Source organism: Schistocerca americana, chromosome X (assembly GCF_021461395.2).
Source record: "Schistocerca americana isolate TAMUIC-IGC-003095 chromosome X, iqSchAmer2.1, whole genome shotgun sequence".
NCBI classification, from domain to species: Eukaryota; Metazoa; Arthropoda; class Insecta; order Orthoptera; family Acrididae; genus Schistocerca; species Schistocerca americana.
This window is the reverse complement of record NC_060130.1, coordinates 387395593-387421291: the sequence shown is the minus strand read 5'-3', so window position 1 is coordinate 387421291 and position 25699 is coordinate 387395593.

Below are 25699 nucleotides of genomic sequence, written 5' to 3'. Positions count from 1 at the left end.
CGTTCTTATTCGGCATTTAGGCTTTGTCCTCAGAATCTGCGTCACTTTGCCTTCCCATATATTATCACCACACAGTGTCCAGCCGTCATTTTTCGATTTCCGGAATTCCATCTGATCTGGTTCTCAGTATTGAATTAGATAGGCTTGATGGCTGCAGGTAGGTCACATAATTACTCAACAGATGAAACTTAATAAAGCATTGCTTGTTTATGAAAATATTTTGTTAACTAGGTTCATCTGAAAGAGAGGCTGTTGCACAAGGGAGTATGGTTATGGTGCTATCGAGAGAGTTGCGAAAGCAACTTGCCTAAAAGTGTGTGGCGCTGTCATTAATTGTCTGTTGTATTCACACTGTATGTGAACTTTTTCAGCTACATACACACTGAAGTGGAATACTATAAGGTATCCTAATCTGTGGTAACAAAATTCTTCGAATCTATAGGGCTTAATGTTGTTCCTCACCGTGATTAATCGTTAGCATGAACAGTAAAATACTTAACGAAGTAGCATGTCAGTTATGTCGATTTCTTCTCATGACGGAATATTACACCCAACATCAGATACACTGCAGGCATTGTGAACTGGACACAAATAGAGCTCTATTATCTGGACAGGAAAACAAAAAAGATCGTGACAGTTCACCACGCACTCCACCCTTGCGGCGAAATCCACGGGCTCTACTTGACCACAAAAGTCTTCGGTAGAGGACTCTTGCAATTGAGATATGCGCTGGTAGACTGTGTGAAAGATAGCTCTGATAGAAATCAAAAACAAGTGCAGCAAACCAAGAATCAATACCGGAAAGCTGTACTGCAATGCCGAACTGACAGCCTGCGCAATAAGGCACTGCATGAGTAGTTTTTGGTGAAGATTGAAGGCAAAACGGATAAAGAAAAGACCTCGTGTTGTCTGACCAACGGTACCCTATGAATGAAACTGAAGCACTGATTTTTGCTGCACAGGAACAAGCCATCAGAACTAACGCCATCAAAGCCAGAATCGAGAAACAAGCATCAGATCCCAAGTGCAGATTCTGCAAAGAAACAGACAAAAATGTTGACTATATCTCGAGCTGTTGCAGAAATATCTTCCAGTCTGATCATAGGCAGAGGCACAATGATGTGGTATGAATGGTCAACTGGAGCTTATGCTCAATTTACCACCTGCCAGTGGCAAGGAACTCGTGGGACCAAGAACCAGAAAAAGTTACAGAAAGTGAACATGTCAAACGACGTTGACACTTCCAGCATTAGACATATCAAATGCTGGAACACAATACGCTAGCCACACAATTCTGGAACAAAAGAATGTGTGGATCTCTCAAATTTCCATCCCAGGTGATGTCACAATCAACGACAAAAAATTGGAAAACTTTTACGATAGGAGGACTTGAAAATAGGAGTATAGCGACGCTGATGTAAACCAGTGAAAGTAGTCCAAGTGGTTCTCGGCACACTGGAGCATTGCCGAAGGATCTTTGTGGGCACATGAAAATCTTTGGTATTGATAAAATATCTATCTGCCAGCTACAAAAGCCACTTTACTGGGACGTGCACGAATTATCCCCCGATACATCACACAGCTAAATACACTTCAGAAGTATCCCACTAGTGGTAAAATACGAAATCCACCTTAGTGATCTCATTTGCTGTGTGCATTGTCATAATAATAATAATAACAATAACAATCCACTTAAGGATGTGAGTACATGAATGAACAGCGGGTACCAGAATGCTTTAACCCAGTCCAGTCACATTAATGTCACACCCGTCCGCCCCGGGAGCTGAGTGGTCAGCGTGACAGACTGTCAATCCTAAGGGCCCGGGTTCGATTCCCGGCTGGGTCGGAGATTTTCTCCGCTCAGGGACTGGGTATTGTGTTGTCCTAATCATCATCATTTCATCCCCATCGACGCGCAGGTCGCCGAAGTGGCGTCAAATCGAAAGACCTGCACCAGGCGAACGGTCTACCCGACGGGAGGCCCTAGCCACACGACATTTCCATTTCAATGTCACACCGCCTATGTAGTACGTCAACATGGAATAATCACTCACAGACGGCTGGTGGCAGCACTAGTAATAGAAGCTACATAAAGCGAGTCGGGGGGACGCATAAAACAGGGAAGTCATTGTCGTAAGACTAAAATGGAGTTATTTATCTGAAGTCCAAAAGTGCTTTATCTCTGGCTTGCAGGCCAAGGGTTGGAGCATTTACAAAACGGTTAAGTTTGGAAATCGTATGTGTGCCGCTACATTTAAAGTACAGTATACCGTGCATGGGAAAACGGCGGTATCCAAAATCTGTGCCGAGACACCACGGCCATAGATGACAGGAATGAACGACAGCTGCGGAGATGTGTACGGGCGGTTACGTGCAATTGCTGAGCAACTAACCACAGAGACGATCCAAGGTGTCACCAACAGTGTCTCCTTAACGACTGTTGAGGGAACGTTGCTGCGTACAGGCCTCTGCAGCAGGCCTATACAGGGTGTTACAAAAAGGTACGGCCAAACTTTCAGGAAACATTCCTCACACACAAATAAAGAAAATATGTTATGTGGACATGTGTCCGGAAACGCTTACTTTCCATGTTAGAGCTCATTTTATTACTTCTCTTCAAATCACATTAATCATGGAATGGAAACACACAGCAACAGAACGTACCTACGTGACTTCAAACACTTTGTTACAGGAAATGTTCCGTTAGCGAGGATACATGCATCCACCCTCCGTCGCATGGAATCCCTGATGTGCTGATGCAGCCCTGGAGAATGACGTATTGTATCACAGCCGTCCACAATACGAGCACGAAGAGTCTCTACATTTGGTACCGGGATTGCGTAGACAAGAGCTTTCAAATGCACGCATAAATGAAAGGCAAGAGGGTTGCGGTCAGGAGAGCGTGGAGGCCATGGAATTGGTCCGCCTCTACCAATCCATCGGTCACCGAATCTGTTGTTGAGAAGCGTACGAACACTTCGACTGAAATGTGCAGGAGCTCCGTCATGCATGAACCACATGTTGTGTCGTACTTGTAAAGGCACATGTTCTAGCAGCACAGGTAGAGTATCCCGTATGAAATCATGATAACGTGTTTCATTGAGCGTAGGTGGAAGATCATGGGGCCCAATCAAGACATCACCAACAATGCCTGCCCAAACGTTCACAGAAAATCTGTGTTGATGACGTGATTGCACAATTGCGTGCGGATTCTCGTCAGCCCACACATGTTGATTGTGAAAATTTACAATTTGATCACGTTGGAATGAAGCCTCATCCGTAAATAGAACATTTGCACTGAAATGAGGATTGACACATTGTTGGATGAACCATTCGCAGAAGTGTACCCGTGGAGGCCAATCAGCTGCTGATAGTGCCTGCACGCGCTGTACATGGTACGGAAACAACTGGTTCTCCCGTAGCACTCTCCATACAGTGACGTGGTCAACGATACCTTGTACAGCAGCAACTTCTCTGACGCTGACATTAGGGTTATCGTCAACTGCACGAAGAATTGCCTCGGCTATTGCAGGTGTCCTCGTCGTTCTAGGTCTTCCCCAGTCGCGAGTCATAGGCTGGAATGTTCCGTGCCCCCTAAGAGGCCGATCAATTGCTCCGAACGTCTTCCTGTCGGGACACCTTCGTTCTGGAAATCTGTCTCCATACAAACGTACCGCGCCACGGCTATTGCCCCGTGCTAATCCATACATCAAATGGGCATCTGCCAACTCCGCATTTGTAAACGTTGCACTGACTGCAAAACCACGTTCGTGATGAACACTAACCTGTTGATGCTACGTACTGATGTGCTTGATGCTAGTACTGTAGAGCAATGAGTCGCATGTCATCACAAGCACCGAAGTCAACATTACCTTCCTTCAATTGGGCCAACTGGCGGTGAATCGAGGAAGTACAGTACATACTGACGAAACTAAAATGAGCTCTAACATGGAAATTAAGCGTTTCCGCACACATGTCCACATAACATCTTTTCTTTATTTGTGTGTGAGGAATGTTTCCTGAAAGTTTGGCCGTACCTTTTTGTAACACCCTGTAGTTCATGCAACCATGCTGACTGCTATTCATTGGAAATTAAGGCCTTAATTTGCACGCCAATACCTCAATTGGACATCTACTGTGTGGCTATAGGTGGTCTCTTCAGATGAATCACGTTTTATGCTCCATCGGATAGATGGCCGTTGGCAGGTACGACGTGAAACGTCTGGAAGCAAATACCCTGCTATAGTCGTTGGGAGGCTCTGGGCTTGGGGGCATTCCCTAGGTGATCTCGTTATTCTGGAAGACTCAGTGGATCAGCAAAAGTATTCATCTATCCCCGGGAACCATGTCCACCACTACACGCAGTTTGGTTCTCCTCGGCGCGTTGGCATCTAGGAACGGCAGAATGCAACGTCACGAAACCAGCAGTGCACTTGCTAGCGAGTACAAAATGCGTGATTGAGGGATCCCAGGGTAACTGGGTAGGCTTCCTGCACAAGTTATATTGGCTGAGCATAGAAGCCGTGACCAAATCATAGGTAATGTTGTAAAATTTCGTATCTTACAAGCGCTCATCTACGTACTTTTCCGTGTTTTACAGCCGGAATTAGGTATCATTTGATAGGTTGTACATCGTATATGTTAATATTTAAAGAAGACTAACATTGTCACGTACACCTTGTAAATAGTAGTTAACGTTTATTGCATGAAAGGCGACGGAGTGTCTTTATTATCAAAACGGTGTAATGAATGATTGCCTATACGAATAGAGGTTGGACCGCCAGTGGAAATGAAACGGCAAGCGTAACTCGAGCCCTGGGTGGAAAAGCCCGCACAGGTGTGTTGGTCCTGCTTAGACGCAGGAAGTAGCCAAGAATGACTGTTCGGGCACCTGAGCACTGAAGCTCAAAAGCGGCGGCCTGCCGGTATTGTAGCGGGGCCGGAAGGATAACCGGATAATACTTCGGAAACTCTGAAAATCTTGGATGCAGCAGAGAGGCACGAGGAAGCGTTACCTCGGAAATCACGCAGGCTAGGTTATTTCCGAGGATTTTTACTCTGAGAAGCGTACCATTGTATGTATTCCTAATTAACGAGGATAGGTATTTCCTCGCAAACTTTCCGCGCTGGACGACAAAAGACTAAAATATGGTTGGGCGGCGTTGGGAAGAATCTGTAGAGAGGGAGAATATCCCGTGGTTTCGAGAATATGATTCGCCTTCTGCAGTTAGGAGGGAGGGGAGCCGAACTTTGCTGGGAAGCCAGCGGTGGAGAGAAAGACGTCTTCCGTTTTGAGCACCCGCGTTTGACGGGCGCTCAGTGTCAGCTTGGTTTCTACAGGCGGACTCTCTGTCTTTGCTCTCAAGAGATTTTATAGTTAGAATGGTTGGGCACAGTACTGTTGTGAACTTATACGATTCTGGACTTCGCCTCCGGGTAGGGAGTCGTCGTTGAGTATGCAGCGTTCAGTGATTGAGAGCACTTCTTCTGCCTATACTCACGTTGAGACGTTATCTGAGCTCCGTCCTTGTGACTGGGATTTCACGTTTCTCGTCCGTAGAACACATAGAGGAGAAGACAGTAACTATTAGATTATACTAGTCAGTGGACCGTCTTCTGCCATTCTAGTGTTTGAATGAGGTTTGTTTTATATTTTGTGGCTGGGGTTCTTCCATCGTCGCAGATGTGTACGAGAACCATCACTCCGACTCACCGGATGCAGTACATACGGTGATATTGCTAATTGCTTCGGCTTATTAGGGCTGTAAAGCTAAACAGCTGTGATCACGTGAATTTTATTTCCACTGAGGTTGCACACCACTGTAGATCATCTTTGAAAGTAGTGTCTTCTAGTGTTTGGTACGTAGATGAGGTCAGTCATCTCGCGTTATCTACATAAGATCGCGTAGTCATAAAAAGGGGCAGATTCGGGCAATTGATCAATCTCATTAGTTAGGCAATCCGTTTGTATCTCTATATGTCCATTGGACATTGATATATAAACAGTTGTAATATATAAAGGGATTTTAATCTACAATAAATGTATAAGCAGAAACAGCATTTATCATTTGTAGTTACTAGTTACCTTAATCATTCATTTATGTTCATGTTGAAATTTATATGTTAAAGATCAAGAAGAAGGAGATCATATCACCATTAAGAGATCCTAAGATCTGCTTCAGGGGGTAGTCAAACAGGGCCAAATCTTCATTTTTGTGTTCAGTATTTTCCGTTGCGCACATTCATTTTACACCCGCCTGGAGTAGCATCTTGGAATGACTAAGACATTTAACCTGTTTTGATCTGCACGCAACTATTGCCAGCATAGGGGACTCATTCCTGGTGTGTGTCTATGCGATCATACGGTATGAGGAAATCAATGCAGTAAGACTGAAACCAGTGCATAAACACTGTAGAAATGAGTGTCTAAAAAGCGAACTATGAAACAAATTTCTGTTGGTTGTAAATGAAAGCAGCAAGTTCACTGCGAACACATCGTGCATAATCTGGTCTAAACTCTTTTGTTTCCGGTAGGGAGCGACTAATTTAATGAAATGCTAGTGTAAGAAGACCCACACTGGCCCAACTCCTTCGGATATACCGCCAATAACAAAAAAGTAACACAGCAAAGTGTGTTGCAACGTGTACCAAAGATATGATGCCTCTTCATACTGTTTCTGGTGAAGGTTTCAGAAAAACTAGGCCAAGAAGGCTATATGCACATTATGAAGAAGTAAGCGTTTCAAATGTCATGCCGCATCCCTCTATAACAAGCAGACACTTCAACGAACAGGTTTATGCAATTTGAACAGAATAATGTCTTGTGTTATTAAGGAAGTTATTAATAAAACATGTGCTGCAACAGTTCATATTTGTTCTGATTCACGCAGTCAGGTGAATTATTTGACGCTTCGAACACATTACGTCAACACAGATTGGTCTCTTGTGAATAATATTTTATTTAAACCTTAATTCACCGACGCTAAGAAGATGGGGATAAATATTAAAATAAAAATATAAGAGGACATGGCTGATTGGAATATCTCGTCGGACATGTTGCTTAGTAATGTTTTTGTTTGCGACTGGGGTGCCAATATAGTAACAGCATTGTCATGTGATGAAAGGCTTCTGTGTGCTGCTCATTGTATTAACACAGCATTTAGCTACACCTTCGATGAAGATACCTGCTTGTTAAATGGTGTTCCGAAGACTGCTGCGAACTACTGGAAAATGCATTGTGCAGTACATGAGGAAATGTGGTCTCTGTTTCTCATTGAAATTATCTTTGGAGCAAGAGATCAGTGCACACTGGAACAGCTAGTACACTACGCTAGAGTCCTTAATCACTCAATAAAACGGAGTTGCTACTTCAGTTACGGAAAAGAATTCCGGTTACAGGTAATGCTTTTACAGAAAGAACTGTAGATTTCCTGAAACCATTTAAATAGGGGATTGTGATCCAGAAGCCGAAAAAGAACCTACAATCTAGTTAGTTCTTCTTTGGTTTGATTGCCAATCTGCCGAGTTAATGAAAATGACTGTCAAATAGTATGAGGTGACTTACATTACTGCTGTTACAAGTACTGCTTGATTGTGAAACGAAGAAAGGGTAGATTTGTAATTAACTAGCGTGATTGATGTATACTAACAGATATTTATCTTTTAATACGAGGTACAAGGAATTTTGTACAGAAGAAGGTCGTATTTATTTCTAAACATGAAATTACTACGTTCCTTTGGTCGTCTTCCCCTGATATCAATATGCTTGACAAATTAAAAGCAGGAAATTCTTAGCAGTGTGCGACAGAAATGTGCTAGTTCTTCTATAGCCAGTGAACATTGTTTTACAGCCAACCGAGATTATTATAATTTGCATAATATTTTGTTAATGTAAAATACGTTTCTTCTGGACATAACTTCATTCAGTTCTGTGTTACTTTTGTCTCTGTTGTTTATTAAGACAGAGCCGTGACGTACAGTGCCATCGCCATCCAGAAAGAGAGATCGTTTCAACAACTGGAACAATAACAAATTCCTTGTTGACGACGAAGTAGATCTCTGTATTTCAATGCACGTTGGAGGTGACAATTACATGTTAAAGTGGTGGATATATCAGGGATGGCTGCAGTTACAAGACGTATTTTATACATCCCAGCAACAAACGCACCTAGCGAACGGTGCTTTAGTAAAGTTATTAACAAATTGGCACAGCGAATTAAATCCACACTGTGTCACTGATCTGCTGTCATTCAACAGTAATTACACATTTTCTTTAAGTGAAAAATGTGAATTCTATAGTTACAGCTGAAAATCTATAATGTTCTTTGTAAATTTTCTTTATAGATGTAGTCGTCTCCTATATTTAAGGAATAAGCATTTCATTACTGTGTATATAGTTAAATGTTGTTGCCAAGCACAATAAATTTTCTGTTTGGAAACGAGTCGCTTTTCTATGCTTCCACTGCATATCAGATTATTTTCCGCATGTTGTATGAAGTTAACTGTGTCACGTAAGCGTTATTGGAAACGTCTTATGTATGGAAAAAGAGCGAGAAAGAAAGAGAACCAGAAAACAAAGAGAGAGAGAGAGACGCATTTGATGTGTGCAATGCGGCGAGGCGAAGTGAGACGTCGCCGGCCACTGTGGCCGAGCGGTTCTAGGCACTTCAGTCCGGAACCGCGCTGCTGCTACGGTCGCAGGTTCGAATCCTGCCTCGGGCATGCATGTGTGTGATGTCCCTAGGTTAGTTAGGTTTAAGTTGTTCTAAGTCTAGGGGCTGATGACTGCAGTTGTTATGTCCCATAGGGCTTTGAGGCGAAGTGAGACGACAACGACGAGGATCGCTTGTCTGGAGTACGGACATCATATATGGACGGAGCACGTCGGCGAGCAGAGTCATGTGGGGCCAGACACGAGCTACTCGGCACACTCTTAAGCAGGTGAGCCATAACCTGTCAAACACAGATCGTTGCAACACTCTAGTACATGCATGGTTCGAAGAGCTCCAGGATGAGTTTACCCTACTTCCCTGGCCGCCAGACTCTTCGAATTTAAACCCAATCGAGAATCTGTGGGTCCGGCCGCTGTGGCCGAGCGGTTCTAGGCGCTTCAGTCCGGAACCGCGCTGCTGCTACGGTCGCAGGTTCGAATCCTGCCTCGGGCATGGACGTGTGTGATGTCCTTAGGTTCGTTAGGTTTAAGTAGTTCTAAGTCTAGGGGCTGATGACCCCAGATGTTAAGTCCCATAGTGCTTAGAGCCATTTGAACTATTTTTAGAATCTGTGGGACCACCTCGATCGTGCTGTTCGCACCATGAATCCACAACCGGGAAATGTAGCGCAGCTGGTCACGGCACTGCAGTCAGAGTGGCTCCACATCCCTGTCGGTACCTTCCAGAACCTCAGTGACTCTCTTACTGCACGTCTCGTAGTAGGCCACGCTGCAAAATGTGGTTATTGGGGCTTTTGGCAGGTGGTCACGGTGATGTTGCTGAACAGTTCAAATTCCTTCGTTATTGAGTTGTTAATGAAAGAACGTTTTACACAGCTATCAAAACAGAAAGTCGTAACAAGTATCTAAAATGTCCTTGACTTGTTCCTGCACACGCATGCACTCGTTGGATTACGGACTACTGAACTTTTCAAACACCCCCTGACGGCATCGAATGGTTTCGAATGCTTCCATGACACAGAGATCAGTTGTCTCTGTCTTAGGAATGTCTGCTCCACAACCAATTCCTTCAGGTGACCCCACAGGTATTAGTCACAAGAACTGGGGTGGGAGGAATGTGTATGAAGGGCAGTACGGAGAGATGGCGCGACAGGCCCACGACAAGAGCCCAGGCACATAATGGGCTCAAAAACCGAAAAATAGAAAGTAGGACGGTTCAAGAATCAACTGAACGAGGTACGCCTTCTGCCCCTATTTGTTCATATCTTCTGCCTACGAGAAGAAGCCTTAACTTGGCTCATGACTGCAAACGCATCGTGTTGTTAAACTGTCACTTCTACAGTGCCGTTTCGTCCAAGTACCATAATTAAGAAACTAGTACCGAACAGACGTCTATTGTTAACATGATTTATGAGGCAAAGAGCGTTTGGTTCAGACAGCTCGCTCATGTTCGGCAATGGAGTTGTTATTGCTACTTCGCTATGGTATTATACCGGTAAAATCTGAAAGATCAGCAAGTGGACGCTGCAGCAAATATACTATTTGACCATGGGCTTGCTGTTTTGCGGTTTTTGCCACTCTGCGTCGACTAAGGACTTGAGCGAGACGCGACGGTGGAAAAAGCAAGCAAGAAAATATACAGAGGATACGTAGTTTACTTTCCCCTTCAGCCAGTATTTTGACTGCTACCAAGTTTAGGTTGGTGAGATACGCTATGTAAATAAAAAAGGAATCAGGAATAAGCCTTCTGTGGTTCATTAATAGTGTTACAGAAGTTGTTAATTTGTTGCTGCAATCAGTTATACTCTGTTCGTTTAAGCTGATTCCTCGTCTAAACAAATGTGTCCTCTGAAATAGCTCATCGACTGCATTTCGCAAGGATCTAGTGTCGTAAGACCACTAGAAGTAAGCGTTACATATGTATTAGGCATTTTGTGGTTGCTGTAGTGCGAACGGAACTCTGGCAGACTCTAAAGAACCGAAAGTCATCAGTTTCACCGCTGATCAACGTGCTAAATGTCATCTCGTGTACTGCCGGTGGTCTGTGTCTTTCCAACAGAATATTTCGACGTCGCAACTCGGCATCTTCATCAAGTGTTTCCTGCGACTGGTCCAAAAGCTGACAATGTCCCATATTTATGCCTGCCCGGTGTCTAGTGTTCCCTACGCCGTCCGCGCCCGCTACGGCCGTCTGAGTTCACGAGGCTTCCTGCCTCAAGAGGGGCATCCTGCCTTCGACTGATGACCTCAGATGTTAAGTCCCATAGTGCTCAGAGCTAAAAGCTTCCTGTTTTCCTGGCCGTCAGAGCGGAAGACGACGAGATTGAAGAAATCACCGACGAGGAGGTGCAACAGGAAGACGGGTGATTGCGACGACCTAAACAACGCGCTACTGAAGCAATTGCCGCCTGACGCAGTCCGCGCCCTGTCGGCAATTTTCAACGCCGTCTTGAAGAGCTGCAGCTACCCCTCGGCGTGGAAACATGCTGAGGTGGTGGCCATTCCGAAAGCAGGGAAGGACAACAGGCTGGCTCAGAACTACAGGCCCATCAGCCTTCTGCCGTCCACTTCAAAGGTGTTCGAGCGCCTGTACGCGAGAAGGTTGCACCGCCACGTCAGGGAAGAAGGCCTGCTTCCCGACGAGCAGTTCGTATTCCGCTGAGGACACAACAACAGCAGCTGCAACTCGTGGAGCAGGGGATGAGGGCGCTAGAGTTGCTTGTACAGGGGGTGCCAGTGTCGCACGTCCGCCTGCTCCGATCATACCTGCAAGAACGCACCTTCCACGAGCGAGCCCACGATGGTACGTCAACAGCACGTCCCATCCGAGTGGGAGTACCACAGGGGCCCGTCCTGGGCCTCCTACTGTACTGCCTCTACACTGCAGATGCTCCGAAAACGCCGAGGGTTCACCTGGCACTCTACGCGGTCGACACCGCGCTGTTCGCGAGCAGCATGAACGCGCAACTGCTGCGTCGCCGCCTGCAGTTCGCCTGCGAGGAGCTCGGAGCTTGGTCCACCAAATGGCGGCTCAAATTCAACGCAGGCAAGAGCGAGGCGGTGATTTTCACGCGGAAGAAGGTGCCAGCCGTCATCAGGCCGGTGCAGATCATGGGTGGCCCCATCCCATGGCAACGCACCGGTCGGTACCTCGGCGTTACACTCGACAGGCGCCTGACGTGGAAGGCGCGTGTTCGGGAGGTGCGGGCAAAGGCGCTGGCCAGGATGTACCTTCTGTACCCGCAGCTGAACCCAGAGTCGACACTACCTCCAGACTGCGGCAGAACACTGTATCTAACACTCATCGGGCCAGTGTTGGGGTACACTGCCGTAGTCTGGGGAAACGTGGCCGACACTTCAGTGAAGCTGCTCCAGACCGTGCAGAACAAAGCCATCCGGCTTGCACTGTACCTGCCATTTGAATTCCCCACAAGGGAATTACACGAACTTGCCGCAATATCGCCGCTTAAACAGCGCTTCGTGGTGCCGAGGACGTTTCAGATAAGTTTTTACGGTCTGACGATAGATTATGGATTTATAGTTTTGGCTTGACGATGTCCACTATGGACAAACGGTAGTTACTTTTATTCTGAAGGAGATTGGATTATCCCGACTGAAACCTAGGTAAATATAGGTAAACATTGCAACTGATGTTGTTGGTTAATATAATTAAAATTAATATTTATACAGTTGCTGACAGGGCCGCGAAATGTTGAAAATATTTAAGTTCTATTAATCTCTAAGCGTTCCGTGTTCCGTCCGCGACCGTTTCCACTATTTCCCCTATGTAAGACATACCACATTCACAAAGTATTGCCGGCCGGTGTGATGAGCGGTTCTAGGCGCTTCAGTCTGGAACCGCGCGACCGCTACGTCGCAGGTTCGAATCCTGCCTCGGGCATGGATGTGTGTGATGTCCTTAGGTTAGTTAGGTTTAAGTAGTTCTAAGTTCTATGGGACTTATGATCTCAGATGTTAAGTCCCATAGTGCTCAGAGCCATTTGAACCATTTGAACCGCAAAGTATATGGTAGAGACCAGGTGAATGTGATATGTCTCACATCTGTCAAACCACCAGAACAATTGAAATAAGATGTAAAGAACACCAAAGACATATCAGGTGACGAAAGGCTACCAAATCAGCAGCAGAAGAACATTGCCTAGAACTTGAACACGCCGTGTATTGTGATAAAACCAGGATCCTGGCTAAGATCCCCAGATTTTGGGATAGTCTGATTACTGAATCTATCGAAACCAAGATGACAGAGAATCTGATCATTCGCGAAGCAGGATGCCAGATCAGTGCGGCGTGGAATCCGGCTTTAGAATTACTAAGGAAACAACGGTAGAAAGTTCCCTTCCCCAGTAACGAACTTCAGACAACAAGGGTCGTTAATAACGGGATCGGATCTCTTATGGAACACCAGGCGGCCACTACTTCCTCGGAAGGCAACTGCAGCGCTCACGGACAAGAGAGGGAACAACATCAATAATAAGTGGGTAGGTTGAGCGAAGTTGCAGATGATTTGGTGATGTTCTTCCTTTTCTTATAAACAGTTACTTCTTATAAACAGTTATTTTCTTATAAACAGCTAGGCTGCACACACAAATAACTTACTTACTAAATTTTTTTATAGATGGATGCAAGCCATAAAAAAATAAAAAATTTTAAAAATTTTCAAGTAAAATTCTATGTTGTGAATCATATGTCAAATTATTTTTACCATACATTACCACATACATAAGTGTATCTTTCGGAATTTTATCATTAAAATTTGCACACAGCTTCATTGTAATTTTCTGTGTAGCTAACACATTCATTCTTCTAGACATATTTATAACATAGACAGGATAATTTTCAATAAAACTGAATGGACTCACATTAACATCACCATTCAATTGTGTAGTTCTCTTAAAATCTAAGAAAGCATCATAAGCATTTAAATAATTGTTTTGTGGATCTAGATTCCACAATTCTTGATGAAAATCGATGTTTGAAAAATCCGACTGTCAATTTTTCTACATCTACATCTGCATTTATACTCCGCAAGCCACCCAACGGTGTGTGGCGGAGGGCACTTTACGTGCCACTGTCATTACCTCCCTTTCCTGTTCCAGTCGCGTATGGTTCGCGGGAAGAACGACTGTCTGAAAGCCTCCATGCGCGCTCTAATCTCTCTAATTTTACATTCGTGATCTCCTCGGGTGGTATAAGTAGGGGAAAGCAATTTATTCGATACCTCATCCAGAAACGCATCCTCTCGAAACCTGGCGAGCAAGCCACACCGCGATGCAGAGCGCCTCTCTTGCAGGGTCTGCCACTTGAGTTTGTTAAACATCTCCGTAACGCTATCACTGTTACCAAATAACCCTGTGACGAAACGCGCCGCTCTTCTTTGGATCTTCTCTATCTCCTCCGTCAACCCTATCTGGTACGGATCCCACACTGATGAGCAATACTCAAGTATAGGTCGAACGAGTGTTTTGTAAGCCACCTCCTTTGTTGACGGACTACATTGTCTAAGGACTCACCCAATGAATCTCAACCTGGTACCCGCCTTACCAACAAATCAATTTTATATGATCATTCCACTTCACATCGTTACGCACGCATACTCCCAGATATTTTACAGAAGTAACTGCTACCAGTATTTGTTCCGTCGTCATATAATCATACAACAAAGGATCCTTCTTTCTATGTATTCGCAATACATTACATTTGTCTATGTTAAGGGTCAGTTGCCACTCCCTGCACCAAGTGCCTATCCGCTGCAGATCTTTCTGCATTTCGCTACAATTTTCTACTGCTGCAACTTCTCTGTATACTACAGCATCATCCGCGAAAAGCCGCATGGAACTTCCGACACTATCTACTAGGTCATTTATATGTATTGTGAAAAGCAATGGTCCCATAACACTCCCCTGTGGCACACCAGAGGTTACTTTAACGTCTGCAGACGTCTCTCCATTGATAACAACATGCTGTGTTCTGTTTGCTAAAAACTCTTCAATCCAGCCACACAGCTGGTCTGATATTCCGTAGGCTCTTACTTTGTTTATCAGGCGACAGTGCGGAACTGTATCGAACGCCTTCCGGAAGTCAAGAAAAATAGCATCTACCTGGGAGCCTGTATCTAATATTTTCTGGGTCTCATGAACAAATAAAGCGAGTAGGGTCTCACACGATGGCTGTTTCCGGGATCCATGTTGATTCCTACATAGTAGATTCTGGGTTTCCAAAAGCGACATGATACTCGAGCAAAAAACATGTTCTAAAATTCTACAACAGATCGACGTCAGAGATATAGGTCTATAGTTTTGCGCATCTGCTCGACGACCCTTCTTGAAGACTGGGACTACCTGTGCTCTTTTCCAATCATTTGGAACCTTCCGTTCCTCTAGAGACTCGCGGTACACGGCTGTTAGAAGGGGAGCAAGTTCTTTCGCGTACTCTGTGTAGAATCGAATTCGTATCCCGTCAGGTCCGGTGGACTTTCCTCTGTTGAGTAATTCCAGTTGCTTTTCTATTCCTTGGACACTTATTTCGATGTCAGCCATTTTTTCGTTTGTGCGAGGATTTAGAGAAGGAACTGCAGTGCGGTCGTCCTCTGTGAAACAGCTTTGGAAAAAGGTGTTTAGTATTTCAGCTTTACGCGTGTCATCCTCTGTTTCAATGCCATCATCATCCCGGAGTGTCTGGATATGCTGTTTCGAGCCACTTACTGATTTAACGTAAGACCAGAATTTGCTAGGATTTTCTGTCAAGTCGGTACATAGAATTTTACTTACGAATTCACTGAACGCTTCACGCATAGCCCTCCTTACGCTAACGTTGACATAGTTTAGCTTCTGTTTGTCTGAGAGGTTTTGGCTGCGTTTAAACTTGGAGTGAAGCTCTCTTTGCTTTCGCAGTAGTTTCGTAACTTTGTTGTTGTACCACGGTGGGTTTTTCCCGTCCCTCACAGTTTTACTCGGCACGTACCTGTCTAAAACGCATTTTACGATTGCCTTGAACTTTTTCCATAAACACTCAACATTGTCAGTGTCGGAACAGAAATTTTCGTTTTGATCTGTTAGGTAGTCTGAAATCTGCCTTCTATTACTCTTGCTAAACAGATAAACCTTCCTCCCTTTTTTTATATTCCTATTAACTTCCATATTCAGGGATGCTGCAACGGCCTTATGATCACTGATTCCCTGTTCTGCACATACAGAGTCGAAAAGTTTGGGTCTGTTTGTTATCAGTAGGTCCAAGATGTTATCTCCACGAGTCGGTTCTCTGTTTAATTGCTCAAGGTAATTTTCGGATAGTGCACTCAGTATAATGTCACTCGATGCTCTGTCCCTACCACCCGTCCTAAACATCTGAGTGTCCCAGTCTGTATCTGGTAAATTGAAATCTCCACCTAAGACTATAACATGCTGAGAAAATTTATGTGAAAAGTATTCCAGATTTTCTGCCCCTCTCTTGCTGCCATATCCCTAAGGGGCCCCATTACGCGCCTGACGTTGGAGCTCCCAACTACCAGTAAGCCCACCCTCTGCGACCGCCCGGATCTTGCAGACTGAGGGGCAACCTCTGGAACATGACAAGCAGCCATGTCAGGCCAAAGATCAGTATCAGCCTGAGACAGAGCCTGAAACCGGTTCATCAGACAAACTGGAGAGGCCTTCCGTTCAGCGCTCCAGAATGTCTTTCGCCCCCTGCCACACCTTGAGACAACCTCGCACTCTACCACAGGTGAGGGATCAGCCTCAATCCGGGCAGTATCCCGGGCAATCAGAGTCGTAGTCCGATCGGGGGATGCGTGGGACGAGCTGGCCATCCCCGACAAACCCCCATCCAGACCCCCACAGTGATGCCCATTGGTAACAGCCTCAAGCTGTGTGACCGAAGCCAACACTGCCTGAAGCTGGGAGCGAAGGGATGCCAACACAGCCTGCATCCGAACACAGCAGTTGCAGTCCCTATCCATGCTAAAAACTGTTGTGCAAAGAACATCTGAACTAATCTACAGAGAGCGCAAACAAATCGGCAAAAAATTTTAACGGTAATTAAAATACAAGATTGCCTAGTAAATGCAGTAATGCTGCTACTTGCGCACTGCTGACATACTGCTCAGCAGCGGAAGGAGACTACGCGATTTTACACTATTCAGGTACTAAAATGCGATGCTAAGCCAGAGATAAATTCTGCCGGACAGAGAGAAAATCTGGAATACATTTCACATAAATTTTCTCAGCATGTTTTAGTCTTAGGTGGAGATTTCAATTTACCAGATATAGACTGGGACACTCAGGTGTTTAGGACGGGTGGTAGGGACAGAGCATCGAGTGACATTATACTGAGTGCCGAAATTTATGAATTAGACAATGAAAGTACCCAAAACACGTAAAGACATTAAGAATTAAACTATGTAACAAATGAGTGAGCTAGGAGCATACCATTTGCTGCTGCAGCTGCTTATCCAATGGCGGCAGGGAGCACACTGACTGTGACCAACCGACACTGGCCGTTCAAAACAAAAACAGAAAACAAACGACTACGCGAATTTACACTATTCAGTAACTAAAATGCGATGCCAGAACTCTCAAATACTATAATACGCCCGAAATTTATGAATTAAACAATGCAAGTACCAAAAACATGCAAAGAAATTAAGAATTAAACTATGTAACAAATGAGTGAGCTAGGAGTATACGACTTGCTGCTGCAGCTGCTTATCCAATGGCGGCAGGGAGCACACTGACTGTGACCAACCGACACTGGCCGTTCAAAACAAAAACAGAAGACAAACGACTACGCGAATTTACACTATTCAGGTACTAAAACGCGATGCTACAACTCTCAAATACTATAATACGCCAGAAATTTATGAATTAAACAATGCAACCCACCAAAAACACGCAAAGAAATTAAGAATTAAACTATGTAACAAATGAGTGAGCTAGGAGTATACGACTTGCTGCTGCAGCTACTTATCCAACGGCGGCAGGGAGCAGAAAAAAGCATTTTGCTGAATTTTTAAAAGAGAATGAAATAGATTATGAGCACATAGATTACCAAAATGAAAAAGTAAATTTGTATCCATATGTACAAGAAGACATAAAGAAAACAACTTCAAATATATCTAAAAAAGATGGTTACTTATTTTAAATGTGCAGTTATGTTGTTGAACAACTCTAAAGCCAAGGAAGTTAAAAAATATTATCTTAAACTAGAAAAAATCTTTCTATCCTATGCTGACTGTGTAAAAGAATACAAAGCTATTCAAGTTCAACAACAAGCTATAGAATTAAATGAACAAACTAACAACTACAGCTTCAATTGGAAGAGAAAGACAAAGAATGTCTACAATTGACAGATTTTATGGACACCATAAAACAAGGCATCCAAAATATTGATATAAAATCTATCTTTATTAATGAATCAGGATCATATTGCAGAAGCAAAAGCATTTATAGGTGCGAAAATCACTTTACTATACTTTCAACTACTTTTTGAAAACAATTAAATTTTATATCTTTTTTGCCTTTCTAATTCTAACTACTTTTTTTCAAGCCTATTAAATTTCTTCTTCTATAAATGTAAGTTGAAAATACACTGTCCACAACAAACAAATAAAATATGTAGATAAAAAACTAGAAGATATTCAATATCGATAAGGCACTATCATAATTTTCTAGAATAACTCTTTTATCATACTGAAATGAAAATTCTTTCTTAACCTGTTTGTTAACCAGAATTTTAGTATCAACATCTCTGGTTATCTGATTGTATTCTAACTGTATCTTTTCTTTTACTTCACTTTCTGTTAACCTTATCATCGACTCACCATTCAACTTTTGAATATTCTTGTAATTTAGAGTGAATCCCTTTACCTTCATTGCTGTGTTTTTATCATTTTTCTCATAAGAATAACGTTTGGGACCTGCTGAATCCCAGTCTGTAATCCAATTATTTCCTAATTCATTAGTGCATTCACCTAACATACAACTTGTTTCCACAGTATTTTTACCATTTTTACCATTATCAATATACGATATAATCAGTATCAAAATATGCAACACATTCTCATTGTTTATCTAACATATCATACAATCTAAGCCTTGCATTTGATGTAGTGAATACAGCTATGAAAATATTAGTAGCTGCATTATTTTCCACATAATAGTCCTTGAAATTATACCTCATCTAAACCATCTGCTCTGTAATAAAATTTAAATCGAAGTTATCTAATCGATCATCCAGTAATATCTTATAAAATCTTTGCAAATCTGTCACATATTCTGTTTGACTCATATTTTGCCTTTGTCCGAATTTGCCCCATAATGAATGAAGACATATCATAGCAACAGCTCGTTTTCTAGGATTTTCTTTTATTCTATCATGATCCAAGTCCATATCGAACTTCTCTTTAACTGTTTTGTTGTATTCTTCATCACTTTCAATATGATGGGAACTAGTTTCTAATTTCATTTTCGTAAAGTCTTTCACACAATTTTTAAGTAGCATATTGCTTTTATTTTTAAAATCCTATTCTTCATAAACTTCTAATACTTTATATTCTTTTTCTACAGCTTTCTCTACTACATCCATTATCCAAGTTCCAATGAAATTTCTTTCTTCATCACTGTGATTGCATTTACTTATTTGTTCTTCTGCACATTTGACACACAGTTTTTCATTTTTATTGATTTGCATGTGTACTGGTAAAACAGGATGATACAATCCTCTAGGAGCCAATATTTTACATTTTATTAAGCCATACCAATTTTTAAAATAATATCTTGGTCTATATATTTTTCTTGGATGTTGTTCAGGATAGTAATCATAATATTGCACAGGAAGATAAAGACTACATACATCAATATATTTTATTTTTGAGCTAATACCATCTGCTTTAGCTCTTATTTTATTGCATTTGTTCCTCCACCATAAAATGCATCTATTGGATTCAACGGTTCAATAACTTCTGGTATCTCTTTAAGATTTTTATACTCTGCTAAGTTCAGCCAATTACAATCCCACATTTCCACCGAATTGTATCCAGCATTTCTTATTTCTACACTTCTTGTTAAAGTCTTTTGATAAAGATCGTCTATTGTTTCCTTATTTTTATTGTTAATCGTTTCACTTTTGAAACATTTTTTACATCCATGCTGATAACAACCATGGTACTCATAAACACTATTAGTTTCTTTACCAAATCCATTTACTTTTGCTCCTCCAATTCTTACTTCTCCACCATTAAGAGCATGTTCAATGTTGCTATTATTTAAACTATCCAACCAAGCTATGGATTGTTTACTGTAATTCTCTTTCTGTTCTATATCCAATACTGCAGTTGTATTTTCTGGTAAATATTTCGATCTGTACATTGCCATACAAACCCCAGCAATAGTTAAATAACAGAATGGGTGAATGTTAGCAATTTCCAGAAACTGTTTTCTTAATTCCAAACAACCTCTTCTTAATATATCTACATCAGAATTACAGTATTCGTTAATTTCTTTCTTCATATTGAACAAATAATTTTCTTTAACTCTAGGGCTGTGCCATTTGTGAAATGCTTCTCTTTCTTTTGGCTTCATAGTGTCAACACAGTAATAATTAGTATCAGGAATTGGTCCTACATAATTTTCATTTTCTGGCGTATTGAATAAATGTGGGAAGTATCCTTTCTTCAATTCTTGTAAATGAAAAGTTTTAGGAAAACTACTAAGCGAACCTTGTACAAAGTTACTACTATCTATAATTTTTATTCCTAACTGTTTGATCTCCAATAACATTAGTTTAGTTCCTGTGTAGATGGTATATGGCGTTTTTTTTTTTCAACACAGTACTTCAAAATGAATTGGGAATCGTAACCTTTTGCATAGTGAGCTACGAATGTACGATAACTGTTCTTTCCAGATATCATCCACTTACAGAATTCATCATTTGTCTTAAATTTATAAACAGTATCACCTTTAAAGTTGTGAACAATTATAAGATTTGGAATGTGTGTTCCAATTTCTTGAGTTGCTACATAGTTGAACCACATGTATCTTTCAGTATAGGTACAATTCACTTTCTTTGGAAAGCCTCTCTTACAACATTTAAACCCTTTACCTACAACTATTTTATTACACATGAAGCACTGGTAAATATAAAAGTCTTTGAATTCTCCATTAACATAGCAACCTTCTTTATTACAATTTGGACAACCTTGCACTATAAATTCACCAAATTTTCTTTCACAGATACCACCATTTTGCAATACAGGTTGCATATAACATTTATGATTTACAATTTCCCCTACTTGTTTACAATTTCTACGAAGATCAAAGCCACATTTATGTTCTTTAGATCTTAAACAAATCTTTTTACATTCGTCACACTTGTAAGGTGTATCACAAACTTCTTGGTGATTGTTCAAGCATTCTTCATTATAACAGTACTTATTGCATTTTTCACAATCAATCTTATTTTCTTCATGTTCATCTTCTGGACTCTTTCGTAATATGCACACTTTTCGCTCTATTTTACATCTGTGAGCATCCTTGCTGTTATATGGCTTGTTGCATTTATTACAGAAGTATACTGATCCCAAAAAAGCAGTCATACTGTTAATCACATCGAAATGGTTGTGATCTTTGTACAGATAAATTTTTATTTCTTTCTCAGGACCGCTATAGATAACTAAATTGAAATTTTCTGCACATACAACATTTATTTGGATATCCAACAATTCTTCAACATTTTAATATCATCTAAAGTCAATCCTTCTTCATTGTATTCACCCAACTGATTACATAATATATCAGTTAACTCTTTCTGTAATTTGTATTTATCTCGTTCTCTGATTCTCTTAATTTCGTTTGTAGTTAGTTCTCTTCCCAAAATATTATTTGTTTGGTATGTCAAAGCCACAATTACAGCTCTAGGACAACACAGATTATCATCATTTTTAATTCTTGTAATGCATCTCTTTGTCTTTTTGTCTTCAGCTAGATTTATTATTCTTTTACCTCGACCACCTTGGCCTCTAGGAATGGCTAACATCTGAATATTAAACGATGTTTCTGCTATGTCAAAAGTTTCATCAGATGTTAAGATGTTCCTCATTTTATTACATAAAACTTGTACAGATTCTCGAGTATTATTTGATTCATTATAACCTGTAGAAATTGGATAAAACATTTTTGGATTATTGACTGTTATATTCAGCTTATCTCCTTTCCTGAAATTAGTCCTCTTTTTAGCTATATCTACCATGGAATTGAGTGCTTTCGTTATATAATCTGTTTTCTCATTAACAGCATCGAGTTTTGCTATGTTAGCATCGTTAAAGACAATTTTATAGTCAACAGACCATGCTTTAAATTTTTGATTAAATTTCGATCTAATTGCTTTAATCTCAAATAAATGCTTTTCAGATGGCTCAGCTTCCTTTTATTTATCAAATATTTTACTACTAAAAGGGTAAATTTGATCTAACCTTACTATTTTTCCTCTTTTGTTGGATGAGGCTTTTCAATAATATCATCATCAAATCTGTAAAAGTAATTTGTATTTGGTACACACTTTGGTCTTAATCAAGTCTTCTGGAATACATCTGGATGAAATTTAAATTCTTGTAATAGAATGGCGTTAATTAACTCTGATTTCTTTAATGTGGTGTAACCTCTAATACCAAAATTTTTAGCTCTAGCTTTAAGTTCACTTACTATCAATTTTTCGAGAGTTCTTGTGAGAAGAGGCAAATTATTTAAAATAATTAAGTTGATAAGGTCATCCTTTCTAAGCGCACTGTGTCCTCGTAAATTATTCCTTCTGCAATAATCACAAAGTTGAGTGACTGTGAACTTTCTAAAAGCTTCAGCCATTTATTTAAGATAAATTTTAGTAGTTCTAAAAAATCTGAAGATCAGCAAGCTTCTTATTTATTGACAACAAAATTTAGTAATTCTACAAAATCTGAAGATCAGCAAGCTTCATATTTATTGAGAACAAAATTTATTAGTTCTACAAAATCTGAAGATCAGCAAGCAAAGATTGTTTGAGAAAGCTTCTTATTTATTGATGATAAAATTTATTAGTTCTACAAAATCTGAAGATCAGCAAGCAAAGATTGTTTGAGAAAGCTTCATATCTATTGATGATAAAATTTATTAGTTCTACAAAATCTGAAGATCAGCAAGCAAAGATTATTTGAAAAAGCTTCATATTTATAGACGATAAAGTTTATCAATTCTAGACAATCTGAAGATCAACAAGCTTCTTATTTATTGACAACAAAATTTAGTAGTTCTACAAACTCTGAAGATCAGCAGCAAATATTGTTGGATAAATTTCTATGCTTGTTAGAAAGCAGATGTGTTCTAAAACTGCACTTATTTACTTCAGATCCACATACACACTTCACTTTACTTTTCCTGTCTTCAAATACAGAAGATATACATGTGTTTTCATGTCCATCCATTATATAAAAATTTGCATAAAACAATAGATATCTTTAATTTCTTGACATTTATTGCACTTTTTTGATATTCCATCAGTTTTCATGAATGACATTAGTTCTTTGTTGACAAGATAGTTATGTTTTGCACATTCTTTGCATATATTACGATGTTTATCTTTAATATAATTTACAAATGATATTCGCTAATTGGCTTCTCCTCTCCACACTGCACACATTTCTTTATAATCTCTTGCATTTATAGAGGATACATTTTTAATAGTCTATTGTAAATGTCTAAGTATGTAGTTCAGATGGAAAAATGTCTATTCAAAAAATAATTTGCATGCTCCTAACTTGGTGGTGGTGTATGAATGTAAGTGAATGAAAAATCGAAGTAAATAAAATTTTTTGAATGCCTTGTTTTATGGCATCCATAAAATCTGTCAGTTGTAGTCATTCTTTATCTTTGTCTTCCAATTGAAGCTGTAGTTGTTAGTTTGTTCATTTAATTCTATAGCTTGTTGTTGAACTTGAATAGCTTTGTATACTTTTACATAGTCAGCATAGGCTGGAAAGATTTTTTCTAGTTTAAGATAATATTTTTCAACTTCCTTGGCTTTAGAATTGTTCAAAAACATAACTGCACATTTAAAATTATCTATAGCCATAAGTAACCATCTTTTTTTAGATACAATCCTGGAAATTGAAACAAGAACACCGTGAATTCATTGTCCCAGGAAGGGGAAACTTTATTGACACATTCCTGGGGTCAGATACATCACATGATCACACTGACAGAACCACAGGCACATAGACACAGGCAACAGAGCATGCACAATGTCGCCACTAGTACAGTGTATATCCACCTTTCGCAGCAATGCAGGCTGCTATTGTCCCATGGAGACGATCGTAGAGATGCTGGATGTAGTCCTGTGGAACGGCTTGCCATGCCATTTCCACCTGGCGCCTCAGTTGGACCAGCGTTCGTGCTGGACGTGCAGACCACGTGAGACGACGCTTCATCCAGTCCCAAACATGCTCAATGGGGGACATATCCGGAGATCTTGCTGGCCAGGGTAGTTGACTTACACCTTATAGAGCACGTTGGGTGGCACGGGATACATGCGGACGTGCATTGTCCTGTTGGAACAGCAAGTTCCCTTGCCGGTCTAGGAATGGTAGAACGATGGGTTCGATGACGGTTTGGATGTACCGTGCACTATTCAGTGTCCCCCTGACGATCACCAGTGGTGTACGGCCAGTGTAGGAGATCGCTCCCCACACCATGGTGCCGGGTGTTGGCCCTGTGTGCCTCGGTCGTATGCAGCCCTGATTGTGGCGCTCACCTGCACGGCGCCAAACACGCATACGACCATCATTGGCACCAAGGCAGAAGCGACTCTCATCGCTGAAGACGACACGTCTCCATTCGTCCCTCCATTCACGCCTGTCGCGACACCACTGGAGGCGGGCTGCACGATGTTGGGGCGTGAGCGGACGACGGCCTAACGGTGTGCGGGACCGTAGCCCAGCTTCATGGAGACGGTTGCGAATGGTCCTCGCCGATACCCTAGGAGCAACAGTGTCCCTAATTTGCTGGGAAGTGGCGGTACGGTCCCCTACGACACTGTGTAGGATCCTTCGGTCTTGGCGTGCATCCGTGCGTCGCTGCGGTCCGGTCCCAGGTCGACGGGCACGTGCACCTTCCGCCGACCACTGGCGACAACATCGATGTACTGTGGAGACCTCACGCCCCACGTGTTGAGCAATACGGCGGTACGTCCACCCGGCCTCCCGCATGCCCACTATACGCCCTCGCTCAAAGTCCGTCAACTGCACATACGATTCACGTCCACGCTGTCGCGGCATGCTACCAGTGTTAAAGACTGCGATGGAGCTCCGTATGCCACGGCAAACTGGCTGACACTGACGGCGGCGGTGCACAAATGCTGCGCAGCTAGCGCCATTCGACGGCCAACACCGCGGTTCCTGGCGTGTCCGCTGTGCCGTGCGTGTGATCATTGCTTGTACAGCCCTCTCGCAGTGTCCAGAGCAAGTATGGTGGGTCTGACACACCGGTGTCAATGTGTTCTTTTTCCCATTTCCAGGAGTGTATATTTGAAGTTGTTTTCTTTATGTCTTCTTGTGTATATGGATATAAATTTACTTTTTCATTTTGGTAATCTATGTGCTTGTAATCTATTTCATTCCCTTTTAAAAATTCAACAAAAATCTTTTTTTCTGTTTAAAAAATTGACAGTCAGATTTTTCAAACATCGATTTTCATCAAGAAATGTGGAATTAGATTTTAAGAGAACTACACAATCCATTCAGTTTTATTGAAAATTATCCTGTCTATGTTATAAATATGTCTAGAAGAATGAATGTGTTAGCTACACAGAAAACTACAATGAAGCTGTGTTCAAATTTTAATGATAAAATTCCGAAAGATACACTTATGTATGTGGTAATGTATGGTAAAAGTAATTTGACATATGATTCACAACATAGAATTTTAGTTGAAAATTTTTAAAAATTTTTATTTTTTTATGGCTTGCATCCGTTTATAAAAAAATTTAGTA